Below are 18,951 nucleotides of genomic sequence, written 5' to 3'. Positions count from 1 at the left end.
AAATTCCACTTGTCCCCTCGGTACACGGTTATTACGATAATTATATCCTACCTCCTCTGGAGATGTTGTCCTGTGTAGTTGTGTGGAGATGTGATCAAGACAACTGATCAAGACATGAATTATTGAAGTAGGTGTTGAGAGCACAGATTGCAGCTGGTCCATTTTGGATTTTCGGGGATTTCCAATTTAGACATGAACGAACGACAGGAATAGTTAAGTATGAGATCATGCATTAAAAAAAGAAAGAATGGATTTTGAAATTGGAAATTCGGAGTTAGGAAAGTTGTCAAATGTCAGTTGACGGAGCAGAGCTGGAAATACGGCACGAAATGGCAATCATAGTTTACAATTAGGTACGACATTTCAGTTTAACTTTAGGTTGTTACCGGAAAACTGATCATCAATATTAATTAAATTTTGCTTTCCAATTTGATTACCGGATCAATTTAAATCAAATTTCAAAATCCCTAAAAATTTCCAGTATGAGTAAAAACAATTCATGATATCAAAAGTTGCTTACGGTTATATGCGTAAGTAAATTAGATTTAGCCGTTTGTAACAATATTACCCGTCCATTTCCTCCAAAAAAGTTTTAACATCATCAGAAAGCAAATAAGATCTTTCCAAATGTTCAACAACTCTTAGCTATGCCGGATGCCCATTGATGCATATAAATAAGACCTTGTTATCAACAAATTTAATAATAAATACAACTGCTGAAAATAATTTCCGCGTTTGACGTTGATGAACGCGTGTGCGTTTCAATTGAGCAAGATGAGGCTTCGTAGTCTCCGGTAAAATACGACTTCATAAATTATAAATTTCAATGTCTATATAAAACAATAAACTGTTAACGAAATGGTGGTAGCTGAAATTTATGTTTTGATATTTTTGGATGTAGTCGCCTGATTGTTACCTTAGGTTAACCTCATGGTGACCTTATGGTTACCTAATAGATACCTAATGGTTACCTTGTTACCTGGTCCCTGATGGTCTAGTACACCTTGCCTGTAGTAAGGGGTCCTGAAAACAAATTATTGAATACAATGTTTATTAATTTTATGATAACCACCAACAGCTGATTGCCTGGTTTTCTGGTTACCTATATTTGCCTGATAACCTGCGTTACCTCAAACAGTTCACTTTGGTGGTTATACTTGTCTACTTCATTACCTGGTAATTACTTGGTTACCCACCAACCTAATTTAAATATTCACCTGTTTTTTACCGGCCTGTCACATATAACCCGAAAGTGCAGAAATGTTTCAACCGAAAACCTAACACGTCTACATGTCGGCAAAGGGAAAGCAGGGCAAGCGAATGTATAAACTTAGACAACGCACTAAAATAACTAGTTCGTAAAACAAATTAAAATCTGAATTGTGTCCAACGAGCTGGCCTTCAACACGAAATTAAGGGCAGGCCCAATGAGAACCCTCCAGCCCACTCACGAGTTGTTCTCTGAACAAATCAGGGACTCCAGCTTGGATCAGGTGACCCGGATTCAGCCAATGAGGGGGAGGAGGCTGTGAAAACGAGCCTGTTCAGTCTGCTGACAGCTGTGATAAATCGGAACGGGAGCTCTGAAGTGCCCTGGCCAAGCCGTCTCAGAATATTTACCCTTACCCTGCTCGATAATTAGTCTTCATGTTCAGGGAACAGTGCCCTTACTGTGCCTACTGGTATTGGTATCTACTGGTATTGGTATCGCTTTAGCAGCAGGGCGGGTCTGCCAAACATCTTTAAATTCATGCAGGTTTCGAGCTGTCGTAATGGATGTTGTAGCGACTGCTAAATATAACGAATTATGGGAACAAGGACCGATTATGCCGATAACAGCCAACCCCCCAAAAACTAGGCAATGGATAAAAACAGTGTGGATAAAAGCTCGACCTGGCGTTACCAACTCTGCTTACCTAAACGTTTGCCGAGTTATAGTTGCGTAAACGCTGCTGAAAAACCGTACAAGAAGGTAACGTGTCAGGATGCAAGACTCTGGAGTATAATATTCAGAAGTTCACCTAAATAAAACTAACAAGGGGGGTTTAAATAAAAACAAGGCAATTTAACCAAAATCACAACCGAAGGTAATCATATAGTCAAGGTCCTACAATAACATTAACGCTAAAGAGCTCCCTGGCAACTAAACGTATGCGGCAGGCTCCCTGGAAACTAACGACCAGTGTTTCACTCGGTGTGATCACACGGCAAGCTCCTCCTAAACAACGGAACAACAACCCGGAGCGCGAGCAGTGTGACACGACACCGCACGTCACACTGGAAACCCTAACCAGCTCGAACTCCAGCAGGGTCCTGGAGCCAGACGGACACACTGCAAGCCTCTAAAAAGAAGGCTGGAGTTGTTCAGCTGAAACCAAACTATTGAGGGATTATCAAAACTGGGGTTTAGTAAAGGTACCACACTTTGGATCGTGGGCAGAGCAGGAGAAACCCTTAGAATTCACGCTGAGCGGAGCTCTGTTGAACATCAATATACCATAAGTTCACTAATCGTGCATTTAGACGTGCATTGATCGCAGCACCAGTTACCGGTTTTAAAACTCCGTCCAGATACACGTATATCCGGGTGTCACGGGGTGTAAAGCTGACCCCCTGTTGGTTGCCTAGGTGATCACGGAGCAGAATGCTGCGCTGTGATTGGATAGTTGGGTGTCACGTGTGCTGTGACCGGTGTACCGAATCATAGGAGGGAACATATGTGATGGACGTCAATATATTGGCAATCTCCACAGGGCTCCAACTGGCTGCCAGGCGTGTGTTGATTAAGACTCACTGGGATCTTATTATTAACTTATTTATAGTTGTAGCTCCCGTTTTAAACTTATAGCTACTCTGTTATAGAGTTCCCTGTAATCAAGCCGGTTAAATGATCGATAGAGTGCCTTTTAAAGCGTTCACTGTTCCGGCATATGTTTGACTACTCTGCACTTAGTGTAATAATGGGAAACAATATAAAAATGAATTGCTTTGGCGTCAATTCAGTGCTGAAAGTGCAGATCCTCATGATCATGTGATCATGTGAGCAATATCACAACTCTTAATCGTTAATCTATTGCAATTCATGATAGTTGGGATTGAGTGTGACGGCTAGTGCCGTATTAACTGACTACTGCAAGTCATGGGAACAGCTCAGGAGAAGAGGCATACATGCAGTAATCGAGTGCAGAGTGGTCGAGTGATAAGGTTTCGGAGCACCGTTTGCGGCACCAGCTCGAGCCGGATTAATTAAATTGTGGATTCTCCCACATGGTGAGTTTTAAAACATGAAGCTGTTTGTCCATTATCTTATCAATATCACGAGACAAGTTTGTAACAAATTAAATAGATTTCAATTACAAGCTGTAATAAATTAATAGTTGTCAAGGAGTCTTTTTTGTTGGATCATTGGACGATCGATTTGTCTGATAAACAATTGTATCGGATCAAATTAGCTGTTCATTACATTTAATAAGTAAAATATGTTTATTGGGTGATGCTGTAGATTTTCCTAATGGACACTACAGACGACCTCTGTTTTATTGCGCACAATGCCAATGGGTCTATTCATCGATATTGATAGATTAAATCAGTACTTTTTTAGTCTTACTCAAAGAATGTGAATGCGATGGAAATTCCAAATATGTACCTTATTCGCTAGTCCCTGTCTATCTACGGTTTGCTTCGAGCCAGGTAGCGACAGCTTGTAGACTCACCAGGTCTGTTGCTAATAATTTACTGCATTTGGGTGTCCTGATTTAGAGGAGCTAGCAGGAGGGAAAGGGTTTCCTACCCGGCATTTGAGGACAGATATAACGTTTACCACTCGGGAAGAAGAGCAAGTATGACATTCTTGTTAGAATTAGCACATGAGCACCCGTTGGACATAAACTACTTTATGGATATTGGATATTGGACAACCATTGTTCAAATTGGGCACAATGGACATGGAATATCCATTGCATCGATTATGTCCATGAGAATATTGTGACAAATTGTCAGCTAAGGCAATATGCTTAAATATACGCAATTGGGAAAGTCCACCGTGTCCATTGAACAGATACATAGCGTACATTCTCCAATACTAATAGACCCTAATGAACACTAATGGACACTGCAACCTTTTTCACCAAACCCAATTGCCATCCACTGGTTCCAATGACTACCATTAAGTTTAACATATATTGTGATACTGATAATTTAACATAAGATTATCATGCACGCAGAGCGCAGACATTAAGTGAAATTTATATTCACGGCCAGCGAAACTCAAACAAAACTGCATTTAAAAACAAAATCCTGAACGCATTTTTCAGGTATCAAATTCAACACTTATCAAATTTAGCACCGTCTCCAAAAACTAAGTTTAAACAAGCAAACCCTTGTGACGGAACATGCGAGTCATGAACCCGGCAGCTGTGCTTCTGCACTTCAGCAAGATAAATTACCAATCGATATATGTTTGACATATGATATTTTAGGAATTTGTACCCCAGGAGACCTATAATATATTTTAAAAAGCGTGAAAACATGGTGAATTAATAATCAGGGAAAAATTCAATATATAAACTCAAACCTTAAAAATTCTTAAGCTTCGTCTACGCTGTCTATCATTCCAGTTGGCGAAACCTTGGTATAAATTTTGCCGGAGTGCTTTAGGCGCTAACCTGTTACTATAACCGTGGCTAGGTCATGTATTATCTCAGCCTGGTGTCAACTACAGAAATTATAAACTCCAGCCTGCAAAAACGAAATGTCATTGTCGTGAATTGACCCAAACGTCACAAATTGCGGTGAAGGGATTTAACTCTGAAATTTGGAGAACGGATGTGATTGAGTCATTAAAGTGTTCATGTTTCAATTATAAATAGATCCAAATGACGGATCAAAAAACCACAGCGTCTTCCAGATTTCATTTGAGGTCGTCCAAGCGCATCAAAAGCTTTAAAAATATGCAAAACGTTAAGAAATGTTGCCACAATTTTGATTTTAAATCAAAACCTGACCATCGTCGATAACTGTTTTACATCAAATAAGAGGCACACAATATTGAATAAGAATTCAATAATTAGAAAAAGAGAAAAGTATTTTTCGGCACGGATGATGAAAAATCGTAATACATACTACAAAAGTACTAATGCTGTCTATGATATCATTTCCCAAATCATTGTTCGTGATGTTCCTTCGTGGACCAAGTTATGAAGTGAATAGGTTGGTACAGTCTTCTGCAATATATCAATGCTGATTAACCTGCAGGTCCAACGGATCAAAACATTCAGCAATGTTTTTGACAAAACTATGCCTTACTCTTTGATCTGCAATGCAAAAGCTTGATCATTAGTAAATAAACCTAATATTTCCTGTAATGTACCAATCTCAATTTGTCGTCTCCATTCATTCTTTAATTGCTCAATAACAAAAAACTGTAAAGTTTTTCAAGCATTAACATTAAGGAAGAAAAAATACGCTGGCATTAAGGAAGACAAAAGACGCTGACAAATATAAATCAGATGCCCATACTAATGTCTATCATGTCGCTGTTTATGAATTTCTATCACGCCTGACATGATCTAAGTGTATTACTTCAGCAGGCAGGTGCTGAAGCATGACGATATAGCGGTACAGTTTTGATAAAATAAAACATGCAAAACATGCAAAAACATGTTAAACGAGATCAGTAAAAAGAGTAAAACGGTTAAGCCGGTTTTGAAATTAAGTCTTACAGAACTGATACCACAAAGAAATGCGTATGTAGTGCTCCTGGCCCAAACAATGTTAAAGACATCAACCGTCAAGAAGTTGTTAATAGGGGGCCCCCTAATAAGGGGACAAACATCACCAACAAAGAAGCTCTACTTAAGGGCCGATGAAATGTCCCACTGATAAAAAGGGTCCGTACACTGCCAATATTTCCTGAAACAGACCGTTACGATTTTCACACTAATACCCGCTAGGATAACGGTCACAATTGGGAAACAAACACAGCAAATACCCAGTTCCAAATATCAACACGGCTTTTAACAGCGTTAACCACCACTCGACAAGTAGTACCTATAGGACATGGTGTATTAGACGGACAGCCGGACACAGCTATAGAGCTGTTAGGTTGTAACCTTTAGTTGGACTACCAAACCCCCTACCAATTCAGCTGTTGAAGCTTCGGGGGTAAAGTTGAACCCTCAAGGTCACTCAACGGCGTAGAATGAGTAAAATGGTAAAATGGTAACCCCGCAATAATAAATAGTTTTAACGGAAGATGATTACAAAATCCTTGCACTTTTCACTAAATAAAATTCTCACTCAAAACAAGAGAGCAAGCAACTGTACCTCTAGTTTCATGCCAGGAACTAGCAGATTATTGTTAGCAGCCCGCCAACACTTATACCGCAGCTCAGACTCAAGGAAAATGTGAACAACCAATTAAGAAACAGCTTTAATCAATATATTATTATTCGTCTCGAGTGTTGCCCTGTTAGTCACCATAGTTAGACATGTAATTTGTTAATTTGCAAGTCGAAGTTAGGAGTTTAGTGTCGGAAAAATGTGGAAAAATGTTGCTAGTTTTATAGTAGTTGAGCTGCCGCGGGCTGAGCTGCTGCTGCACACGAACAATAAAAGCTAATAAGTGTGCGAGGGCTGGAAAGCTTTAAAATTAGGAACTTTGACCAGCGCGGTTCTTACTTGATTACGCACAGCAATGAACGTTATGAGCTAAACTACGCCTGAAATGTTTTACATTTGTTTTATATAGAGACGTGAGAGGGTGGGTTTGTTATGTAGACACTGTAGGGAGACGCGATCAGGGTGGGTTTGTTATGTAGACACTGTAGGGAGGAAGAAATTTATCCACATTTAGTTCACATAAAATATAGAAATATTTTAATTCTCGTGTTATTGTTTTCCGGAAGTGACTACAATTATTATAGAGTGTTCTTTGAGGGTTTCAAGGCACGTGATAGATTTGGGAATAGAGGGGACTTCCTGAATTATGATTAGTGTCACTAATTAATTAACATTTAATTAGTGTCACTAATTAATTAACAGTTAATCGGGAAAACATTAAATTACACGATTAAACAAATGGTCAGGTTTTATGAAATTAACCTTGCGATTATTTTACTGTAGATTTCACAGCTCACACGTTATTTATTGCAGCCAAAACAAGGTCTGACAAAAAAGGAACCACTTAACATATTATTTTAAAGAGTGTTTTAACTCTAAGTGATAAGTTTCTTGGTTCTCGTCGGGAAAATAAAATCTATTCATAGAGTCATAAACTTACAAATACTCCCAATATCGAACATACCTATTTTCAGTGCATTCGAAAACAAAAGACCTAATTGTTGGGAGGCATGCTTTTCCTCTCTTACCCTTACACGACACACAACCTGAGCAGCTGACCTAGATCTGAACTCCAAAGAATCTCCGCTAATTTCGGGCTTGAAACAGCTGGAATAGGACACCAAGACAGGGTGGAAGCTGGGATCGCGCGATGAGCTGTCACTTGGAAACCTTTAGATCCGGCTGTGGCACGTGCCGAACGGGATTTAGCGAGAAGTAACTGTGAACCTTCTGCTCAATATCAATGTTTAAAAGTTATCTATGGGCCGTGGTCAGCAACTGCGAATGAAACTTGGCGAATTCCTTTTCAGAGTGAATCAAGGGAAAATAAAGTTAACAGTCGTAAAACGTCAATCTGAGGTGTGAATAGATAATGCAGATTTCTCTGGAGCCATTTTTAGAACAAACATGAGCAACTGTAGAAGCAGGGGAATATCCAGAAACTTTACTGCTTCCACAAGCACGAGTCAAGCACGTGATGTGAACCAAAGCTATAAAGTTGGTTCCACTTTAACGCCTAAAAGGGGGTGAGCCCATTATATCTAATCATTATCTCATTAGTGAAGCTTGTGTTGGGGCTGCATGACGTAACAAACAAATCAGACCCAATCACCCCCATGAGTCAGCTCTCCTCTCGATCAAATGACGCGAAGAACAATGTGAGTGTGGTTGTTGGCTGTCAAATGAGCACCACATGTTATACTCTTATATAGGCTTGTCAAATGAGCACCACATGTTATACTCTTATATAGGCTTGTCAAATGAGCACCACATGTTGTAGGCTTATATAGGCTTGTCAAATGAGTGCACCTCATTGGAATTGCAGGCTTGTAGGCTGCACGATTACCACACCACCAAATCAGCAACGTGAACCACTATCATGATATGGGATTATAATCTTTATAGTTTATAATTTTATGGCTGGTAATATCTTGATGAGCTTTAGATCGCGTATTGGCCTATGTGCAGGTTTATTGACTCATTGGCCTAAATATTGAAAAGGTAATGTACTACAGTTATATAGGTCGCGCATACACTTTTAAGACCAGCCAAATCAAGGTCTGACAAAAAGAACCACTTAACATATTATTTTAAAGAGTATTTTAATTCTAAGTGATAAATTTCTTGGTTCTCGTCGGGAAAATAAAATCTATTCACAAAGTCATAAACTTACAAATATTCCCAATATCTACAGTAGTACAGTATAGGTCGAGCATACACTTTCAAGACCAGCCAAAAATTATAAAAAGGGTTACAAAGTTGTATAGCAATATAATTGAATATAAATCACGAGAAATTGTCAGCACTCTACAAAGAATTACAGTGTAGCACCAGCGTGCCACTCACCAGGCAATGGTAACACATCAGCTCTCTGCTTTAGCCGGCCCTTCAGGCTTTCAGGCAAGCAATAGTCACGTACAAAAATTTACAAAGTTTTAAACACCAGGAATATTAATCTTCAGCACGCGTCGTAATAACATTAAGTACTCGGCACGCTCCACCAGTTCACACTTTTGAGATTAGAGAGGGAACGTGGATAACTGAGCCGACGTCATGTTAGCTAAAAGCAATGTTGTAATTTAGGATCACGTAGGGCCGGGCCTCCAGGTTTATATTTTTTGTACATTGCTGATTCACGTATACTCTAGTTTGACACGTACTAATAATAATAATATAGTTCGACAGTCGACACGTACCCTAGTGGCTAGTTCGACACGTACTGTCGTACTAATACTATAACTATACCTTATCGGACCTTATTTGACCGGACAGTAAATGAACGGACATAATTATGAACGGACATTAAAATGAACGCTCGAAGGCATTCAAAACCATCAAAAATCAAAATTTGTTCATCTTTAAAAAAAAATGTTAGCAGATAATTTATAAATTAATTTTTCATACAACGAGCAAGAAATGCAATTGTTAAGCAGTAAAAAATATCAAAATATCTGTAGTGTCTATGATTATGAAAGTTGTGTAAAAACAACTGATAGGTACGTAATATGACCAGATTTGATGATCATATCACATGTCATCTTAATCTTATCTTCCTCAAATGGGTTATCGTGCATTAAATATTCCATGCTTAAAGAATCATAATATCAGTAATACCTGCTTTTTGAAAACAATTTTTTTATTTGACCACCTCGGTCCTGCATTTCAGTGTAAACTCTTACAAGATGTGGAGATAAATAATAACTCCGAAGAAGTGAACAATGAAGCCAAAGATTAAGAAAGTGATTATGCCATAATGTGATATTTAGAATATTTAAATTGTATAATAACTCGTTTTTCATTGATCCATGATGATATAGTTTAGTCCGAATCCGATGATAGAAATTACGATTGACTGAAATTAAAAAGTTGTCATATCCTAAACATGAGTTCGCAGTGGAATAATTTTGGAAAAATGACAACAGACTTTAACTTGGACGGACCTTAAAGTTTAAACGGACGGACTTTAATTGAACGGACATTAAGATGAACGCTATAATAGTACCTTCAGCGTTCAATTAATGTCTGTTCAACTAAAGTCCGATAAGGTAGTTCGACAGTCGACACGTACTCTAATTTGACACGTACTAATACTATAGTTCGACAGTCGACACGTATCCTAGTTCGACAACTAAAGTTCGACTCTGTCAAACTTTAGTTGTCGAACTAGAGTACGTGAATCACTATTATATCTGCAATGTACACAAATTTTAAACTACAACATCGAGATTCTTTATAAATGCTCGGAAACTTTTGAAATTTAAATCTCTCTGAGGATGTTGGGATCTTTACTAACTGAGCCGTTAAAATGAGTTTGAATTCTAAAGTTCTAAGTAATGATGAACTTTCTAAGTAATGAGAAAAGCGAGCGACCGATTTCATTCCCGGTATCAATTTGCATTTCCGGACGGTTATTCAAATTAATATCATTTCTTTTTGTTTGGGAGAGAGAGAGAGAGACACTGTTGCGGTCCACTCTACCCATGATTATGGGTTTTGCTCAAATATCATCTCTTTTTGATTATCATGTCAGGATAATTTACAAATCCGGAATGTAAACTCATAACTTCATTAATTAAAGAGGTAATTTCAACGATTTCGTAACTTTACCTTTGAAAAAATTTCCTTGTGTTTAGGTAGGCATGTATGTCGATAACTGACTGAATATGGAAATTTTACTCATTCAAGTTCAAATTTCGTATAACATGCTGGCGCGTATTTTGTGCAAATTTCTTAAAAACCTCCACATAACTATTTCTTATTCCTGTCATCTTTGACATTGAAAAAAATGTTCTGAACTTAAAATATGCCTGCTGAACTACTAATTTCGGTGAGTCTTAATGCCTGAAAACAATAAAGGGGTATAATACATACATGGGCATTAAATTCATATATAAGTACATAATGCCATCAAAATGTCGTGGGAAAGCAAAATTTATTCGAAGTCACGAATGAGCAAAATTCTCACGGCCTTTCGCACGTGCAAACTTTGAGTTGTCATACGTTGTATGAATTTGGGAAGTGGGCATCTTCACGGCCATCATGCAACCTGCGGACCACCTCCTTGACTGCAGCAGTCTATTATCGAGTTAGAGTTTTCTGCACTGTATCCAGGAGAATACCATAATCAAACAGTTCCAGATAAACATTATTGGCTAATTGAACCGTATGAATAATCGCTTTTTCCAGGGCTCAGGGCTGAGATCTACTGATCTAGGAATAATGTAGAGGGAGATAACCGCACTAGTTAGTGACCGCTAGTGACCGCTAGTTACCACTAGTGACCTAGGCCTAGTTAGTTAGCGATCGCACCGTATAATACCACATAATGCAGTGAGTCCGCTATACTATGTTACAGTGACAGCATTATTTAGTGACACGACATTTTTAGAGATGGAGCTGGGACAGGGAAACAGAGACAAGGAAAGGGAGACAGTGAGAGAAGGATTTATGTAATTTTACTTGTGATACTTGGTTTACAAATACGTCGCGTGATTTTCTAAGTTTGTATATCCAACTCATGATGTACATTTTGCTATTAAAGCTAAGAAGCTATATTGCTGTACAATTTTATACTTTGAAACTTTCAAGTTGATGGATGAATTTCAGATAAAACTGCTTCATTTCGAAATTTAGAAAGAAGCAGTGTAATTTTATGTAAGTTTTATTCGACTATCTTGTTGTAATTGTATAGTACTGGTGTTCCTTTCCTGAATATGATACTGTGATGGTTTCAGTTCATTTACCTCGGATCTTTAGACTAATTAATTATCTATTGCGCAATGAAAACATCTATCGCAGAAGCAAAGGGTCCAAGTCTATCAGACAGTTTTTGATGAGCAATGATGGCGGATGCTATACCGTAAATGGTCGACAGCAAATCTGTGATCATGCTACAGAGGAGGTATTAGTACTTTAGTATTTAATATTTTTATTTCGAAGGGGCTGTTCTCTTTGTTCTGCAGAATATTTATTATCCGGAAATTTGAATGACAGAATGTAATTTCAAAAACTGCAGCATCCTCGTTCCTCGTTCTGGCCGCTATTTGTGGCAGCCCTGAAGGGGTTGAATTTGTAGAAAGTAGAACATGTAGTAATATTCTCTCATGAAACTTTTCCGTTTGATCATACCCATAACCATAAATCTGAGGAAAAAGTTTAAAATGTTCCCTACAGTGCTGTGAAGGGTTGGGGTGTGTAGGTAGTTTAAAATGTTCCCTACAGTGCTGTGAAGGGTTGGGGTGTGTAGTAGTTTAAAATGTTCCCTACAGTGCTGTGAAGGGTTGGGGTGTGTAGTAGTTTAAAATGTTCCCTACAGTGCTGTGAAGGGTTGGGGGTGTGTAGTAGTTTAAAATGTTCCCTACAGTGCTGTGAAGGGTTGGGGGTGTGTAGTAGTTTAAAATGTTCCCTACAGTGCTGTGAAGGGTTGGGGTGTGTAGTAGTTTAAAATGTTCCCTACAGTGCTGTGAAGGGTTGGGGTGTGTAGTAGTTTAAAATGTTCCCTACAGTGCTGTGAAGGGTTGGGGTGTGTAGTAGTTTAAAATGTTCCCTACAGTGCTGTGAAGGGTTGGGGGTGTGTAGTAGTTTAAAATGTTCCCTACAGTGCTGTGAAGGGTTGGGGTGTGTAGTAGTTTAAAATGTTCCCTACAGTGCTGTGAAGGGTTGGGGTGTGTAGTAGTTTAAAATGTTCCCTACAGTGCTGTGAAGGGTTGGGGTGTGTAGTAGTTTAAAATGTTCCCTACAGTGCTGTGAAGGGTTGGGGTGTGTAGTAGTTTAAAATGTTCCCTACAGTGCTGTGAAGGGTTGGGGTGTGTAGTAGTTTAAAATGTTCCCTACAGTGCTGTGAAGGGTTGGGGTGTGTAGTAGTTTAAAATGTTCCCTACAGTGCTGTGAAGGGTTGGGGTGTGTAGTAGTTTAAAATGTTCCCTACAGTGCTGTGAAGGGTTGGGGTGTGTAGTAGTTTAAAATGTTCCCTACAGTGCTGTGAAGGGTTGGGGTGTGTAGTAGTTTAAAATGTTCCCTACAGTGCTGTGAAGGGTTGGGGTGTGTAGTAGTTTAAAATGTTCCCTACAGTGCTGTGAAGGGTTGGGGTGTGTAGTAGTTTAAAATGTTCCCTACAGTGCTGTGAAGGGTTGGGGTGTGTAGTAGTTTAAAATGTTCCCTACAGTGCTGTGAAGGGTTGGGGTGTGTAGTAGTTTAAAATGTTCCCTACAGTGCTGTGAAGGGTTGGGGTGTGTAGTAGTTTAAAATGTTCCCTACAGTGCTGTGAAGGGTTGGGGTGTGTAGTAGTTTAAAATGTTCCCTACAGTGCTGTGAAGGGTTGGGGTGTGTAGTAGTTTAAAATGTTCCCTACAGTGCTGTGAAGGGTTGGGGTGTGTAGTAGTTTAAAATGTTCCCTACAGTGCTGTGAAGGGTTGGGGTGTGTAGTAGTTTAAAATGTTCCCTACAGTGCTGTGAAGGGTTGGGGTGTGTAGTAGTTTAAAATGTTCCCTACAGTGCTGTGAAGGGTTGGGGTGTGTAGTAGTTTAAAATGTTCCCTACAGTGCTGTGAAGGGTTGGGGTGTGTAGTAGTTTAAAATGTTCCCTACAGTGCTGTGAAGGGTTGGGGTGTGTAGTAGTTTAAAATGTTCCCTACAGTGCTGTGAAGGGTTGGGGTGTGTAGTAGTTTAAAATGTTCCCTACAGTGCTGTGAAGGGTTGGGGTGTGTAGTAGTTTAAAATGTTCCCTACAGTGCTGTGAAGGGTTGGGGTGTGTAGTAGTTTAAAATGTTCCCTACAGTGCTGTGAAGGGTTGGGGTGTGTAGTAGTTTAAAATGTTCCCTACAGTGCTGTGAAGGGTTGGGGTGTGTAGTAGTTTAAAATGTTCCCTACAGTGCTGTGAAGGGTTGGGGTGTGTAGTAGTTTAAAATGTTCCCTACAGTGCTGTGAAGGGTTGGGGTGTGTAGTAGTTTAAAATGTTCCCTACAGTGCTGTGAAGGGTTGGGGTGTGTAGTAGTTTAAAATGTTCCCTACAGTGCTGTGAAGGGTTGGGGTGTGTAGTAGTTTAAAATGTTCCCTACAGTGCTGTGAAGGGTTGGGGTGTGTAGTAGTTTAAAATGTTCCCTGCAGTGCTGTGAAGGGTTGGGGTGTGTAGTGAACACCGGTGGAACATGTTGCGGGCCCAACTTCTACTTCATGCTGAAGAAGTTCACCGAGTACTGTAGCTCTACTGAGACGTGTTGCTCTAACACCATATCTGCTACATGCTGCGACATTGACAAGGTCAGTTCTACAACATAAATCAATTACTATTAATATAGTAATATAAATGCTTTCTTCTACTTTCCTTCGTAATTTAATTTATGTGTCTCTTAGTCAGAAATATGAGTTTTGCCACTCATATTCCTCCCCTCAAACATCCTTTAAAGTTTGAATGACTGCAATGATTTGTTAAATGACCCTGCCTGTACGGTGTGTACCTGCAGAACTGCTGTACTGAAGGAGATTCAGTCACGTGCTGTGACGCTCAAACTGACCTGGAGGCCTCCTACAACGCTACCGGTCAGTACACCAGGACAGTTTCTTTGTTATGATCTCTTTTGTGTAACTGTGTTACAAAACTTTAGTGAAACATTTAGATATTTTGCACACCGCTCCGAACTCCTTTTTTTTTCTTTGTTGTTCATCAAAATTTTGCGATTGGATATTTCAACAACTGTTGCATAACCCTTGCAGGTGACTGGTGGTTATGGTTTCTGTTCGCGATGATGTTCCTGCTCCTCATCATCATCATAATAACCTCCTGCTTTGAGGAGAGTGCTCCTGGATATGGGTATTTTAAAAATATCTTCCTGTTTTCATATTCGCATTATTGTCTTTAACCACCATACTCGTAAGCTGAACTGGTAATGTCTTAGTCAAGACATCAAGCACGCTCACGCTTTGTTGTTGCACTCTTCAGTAGATCTGGATAGTAATGAGGAGGTGAAGTTGAACCGTGACCAATCAGTTTCCAGTATTATAACCAATCAAAACCCAAAATCATTGCCACATTTCAGAATAAATATGGTTCCCCTACCAAGCAGTATATAGCGGCACATAACCTTCTTTTGTATTATAGTAGTAAAATAAAATATGATGCTATCAGTGATAACACGCCACGTCTATACTGGCAGCATCCTTTGTTCAGTGATGGAACTAGAATTGCAGCCAAACTAACATTATAACCATATAGTTACGGCTTTCTGATATGACTATAAGGTTTGAACACATTGATCCTAAGTGACTAAGTTCTCAAGCTCTCAGGTTCATGTATTGATCACGAGGAGAAACAGTAAGGCCCAAAAATAGCTTAATTCCGAAATTTCAATGCAAGTATCGGGCGTCTTCTTCATTTGATAAGGTGTTAATGACCAGAATTAATACATTAACATCAGTAACATTTAGGTAAAGGGATAAAAGCCCCAGTAAACATTTCTCGATCATTTAGATTGAAGACCATACAAAATATGTATCCATAATCGAACAGATTTCTTTAAAGATATCGTTTCGTTAATCTTACATTAATCTCGCTCTGTAAAAACTGCATGCTATAATAAATCGTTTATGGCGGATGGCCACTTTATAATAAAGCAAGATTGAAAGCTGTTGTTAATTTCTTGGAGTCTCATTAAGCTGTACTCAGTACTCACTACTCCCCTAATTTGCTAAGTATCACCTTTATATGAACCAGGGTCGGGTGACCCACGACTTCATCCTATTGGACCCAGTTCCCAAACAGTAAACTATAGGCACCCAATCAGCCTAATTGGACGAACAAGATAAATTTGGCGTCGATAGGCAGCAAGTAATCTAAAGCTGCGTTTGAAAACTTGTTTGATTTTCAAGTGATCGCTATATTTTTAGTGACGATTTATGGGTATAGTTGTAGTTTCAAACTTTACTAGGTAGACTGATTAGGTTTATAGTTGTTTTCCCAATCTACCCTGTCTAAGAAAAGTCGAAATTGGGCCACAAGTTGTTTATAGTAGTCCCATGGTCGTAATAGAGCCACTTAAAAGTTTATAGTTTTCCAATCTTCAATCATGCCCTAAAACTACTAAACTACAACTTACCATCACTACTGAAAGGTTTGTTTGAAAGATTTGTTTCCGGATACAGCACCGCTAGTTTAGATTTTTCCACGAAAACAAACGAATTTATTCGTATTAGAACAGTGATCACAACTTTCTGCGAAACAGGAAATAAAAAGACGACAGTTTATCGATCAGAGCATAATTGTCTGGGTAGTGGTCAATCAAGTCATTATAATTATAAAGTACCTATAACCACTTCCAGGAATTTACTTAGAAGCCAACTCCCTTGCTATAAAACTAGTGTTTATACTTTATTGACAGCTCAACTTTGTTTTTAATTTTTGGTGTGATTTTAGAATATTCAATTTAAGTTGTCGCTGTTTTGCTTTTACTGACTACCACCACTAAAAATTAAGCTCATAAAAAGTCGTCGGTGTATGACAGATGATCCTGATTTATTACTATTATTTGTGTATTAAAAGGAGGCACAAAATGTTCATTGTCAAATCATAATTTCGCTGCTCCTCGTTCAAACACAAGGATTTATTTGCACAAGAAGTCTCATAACAGAAAAATAAGGGAGACGCTGCACCGCGCCTTGAGTATTTGTATTGTGTATGCAGGTAGTTATACGTGTTTATCAAGGCTGCACTTTATGTCAATAAAGAAAACCAACACCATTGTACTGCCAGTTTACAGTATTGTGCTATTTTACTTTCTGTCGGTTGTTACTAGCTTCAATTGCACGTACTCACGGCACAATCCCTGATAAACGCGCATTTCACAAACCACTTAACATTCTGCCCACTTAACTATATTTGCGACAACATAAAATCATAAACCAGTCTGTATTGTACGCAGTACGGGTACGCCCCGTATAGTATTACACGTGATGCCCATATTTGGTAATATTGAGTACACATATAATAGGTTTACTCAATATTACCAAATATAGGCATCACGTGTAAACAGAACCTGTCTATAATAATTACTTACTTACTTGGGGTTGCTTCATAGATCCTCTATCGGGTCATCTGAACGGCAGACCACCTGTGCAGCGAAGTTGCTGTATTTTCTGCGCTCCAGTTCAATAACGAATTCCCGTTCTGGCAACAATATCCAGCAACAGGAGGTTCGTCCGTAATAGATGTAACAAACTCTGTCAACAATGACTTGAAGCGTAGGGGCCAGGGGGTCCTCGATAAGGTTCAGGTTTGCGGGAATGATGTTCCACAATCGAGGCCCCATCACTGCAAATGAGCTGTCAAAGATCGTTTGATTCCTTTGGCAACTGGACGTTGACAAGCTAGTGACTACTGCTTTCTGGCCATATCGGAGTGTATTTGTAAACGGAATCATTAGGACACTTCTTGTGTAGGATCTTCCACATATGAATGATAGTGGAATTAAACTGGAATTAAACTTAAATAGTCAGAGGGAACACTAACGGACCCGTCGTGACAATACATCAATGAAATAAATAAGATAATTATAAAAAAAATCATAAATAAGACCCAAAACACGTAAAAAAATTAACTTCACTACAATCTGTACGAGAAAGAAACAAGATCAAATATAATAATTTAACCGGATAAAAGTGGATAATGCACCGATAAGGTAATAAATTATGCAGGAGAGGTTCATAAAATTCACAAAGTTACTCCAAAAGTCAAAAATACACTATCAAGAAAGATTACACACAAACTCAAAGACGGGCGTAAATTATGCAACTGAAACTCCGAATGAAAACAGTTCGAACACTCATTTAAGGGACACTGGGGTAGTTAGAATGTCCTTAAGACAGTGACTCGGAATCATTACCGGATGTGTTAGATCAAGTGGAAGACGATGTTGGTGTCTTTTTCGGATTTCTGATGCGATGACAGCTGCTGAGAAACTTGCCCAGTTCTTCTATGTGGGCTGAATTCATCATGTCTTTGTAGTTCCTGAGAAGTAAAAGCCCTTTGAGGTCATCTGAGAGAGAAGATCGTACTGAGTGGTACATGGGGCACTCAGTAAGGCAGTGTTCCTCGTCTTCAATAATCGTGCCTTCAAAGAAGGGAAGGTATTCGAAGCCGAGAACGTGATCCCTATCGCAGCAGAATCTGCATGCTCTTGGCCATACTCCGGCCTCCTTCGTGTAACGCCCTCGTTCTATCATCAGGTCGTGGCTGCTGGAGCGGATTTTAGCTGTGTAACGTTCTCTCCTCCGTTGAAGTGACATCAATTTAAGGCCTTCAGTCTCTGCCAATAGTTCAGATGTTGCACACCATGTATTTTTGAGGTAAATGTACGTTGTACTCCCTCTAGCTCAGCGATATCAGCTTGCATAGTTGAATTCCAGAGGGGACAACAGTACTCGAGAGTCGAGATGGCTTCTGACTAATGACTTGTAGAGGGTCAGCACAGTGATCTTGTTTCTTGATCTAAAAGCGCTCAGAACCCAATAGGCAACTTTACGGGCACGATCTGCTATCATAGTAACATGGGAGTAACAATTACTATAGTAACAATTATAGCCAGGTTCTGCAGCCAACTCTGGTACCACATTTACAGCGTCTCTTATGATGGATCAGGAGACCCCTTAAATACTAACTAGCTATATTGTATTCCTCCCCATTACAGAGTATATATTATATCTAAGAGTGGAAATATATATCCACTTGGTCGGGATGTGTCCCCTGAGGGGTATTTACGGGCCATTACAGCAGTATGGTACATCGTATCCTATGCTCATTTTGAGGCTCCCCTTTGTTCGTTCCTCAAGTTAATAATTGCGTTTGTACAGGGTACAGAGCTAAGATGTTGTTATTTTTATTACCTTAAATATTGGTTCTTACCTAATCAGTAATCATTACCAGAAAACTATTTATCACCTTCAAAAGGTACGAGGTACAATTTGTTCACATATTAAAATTCAAATGGTACAAATCGAAATATAGACGTGCGGACCTTATTAAGCTCAGTCATTGATGGCTCGATTTCTGTTACATATAAGTTGGTTTCATCTTTCGTTTGAACTTGAAGAATATATCAAATAATAAAACATAAGTGACATTTAC

General features: G+C 39.1%; 1 protein-coding gene across 1 annotated transcript in view; it reads right to left on the bottom strand.

Annotated features, from left to right (window-relative positions):
- LOC134822003 (uncharacterized) overlaps window positions 1–18,951 on the bottom strand; it is a 68,901-nt gene that overhangs the window by 30,117 nt on the left and 19,833 nt on the right. The window lies entirely within an intron of this gene.

Source organism: Bolinopsis microptera, chromosome 10 (genome assembly GCF_026151205.1).
Source record: "Bolinopsis microptera isolate Bmic1 chromosome 10, MBARI_Bmic_1.0, whole genome shotgun sequence".
NCBI lineage: Eukaryota > Metazoa > Ctenophora > Tentaculata > Lobata > Bolinopsidae > Bolinopsis > Bolinopsis microptera.
The sequence above is the reverse complement of the archived record's forward strand: the minus strand, read 5'-3'. Positions and strand labels throughout refer to the sequence as shown.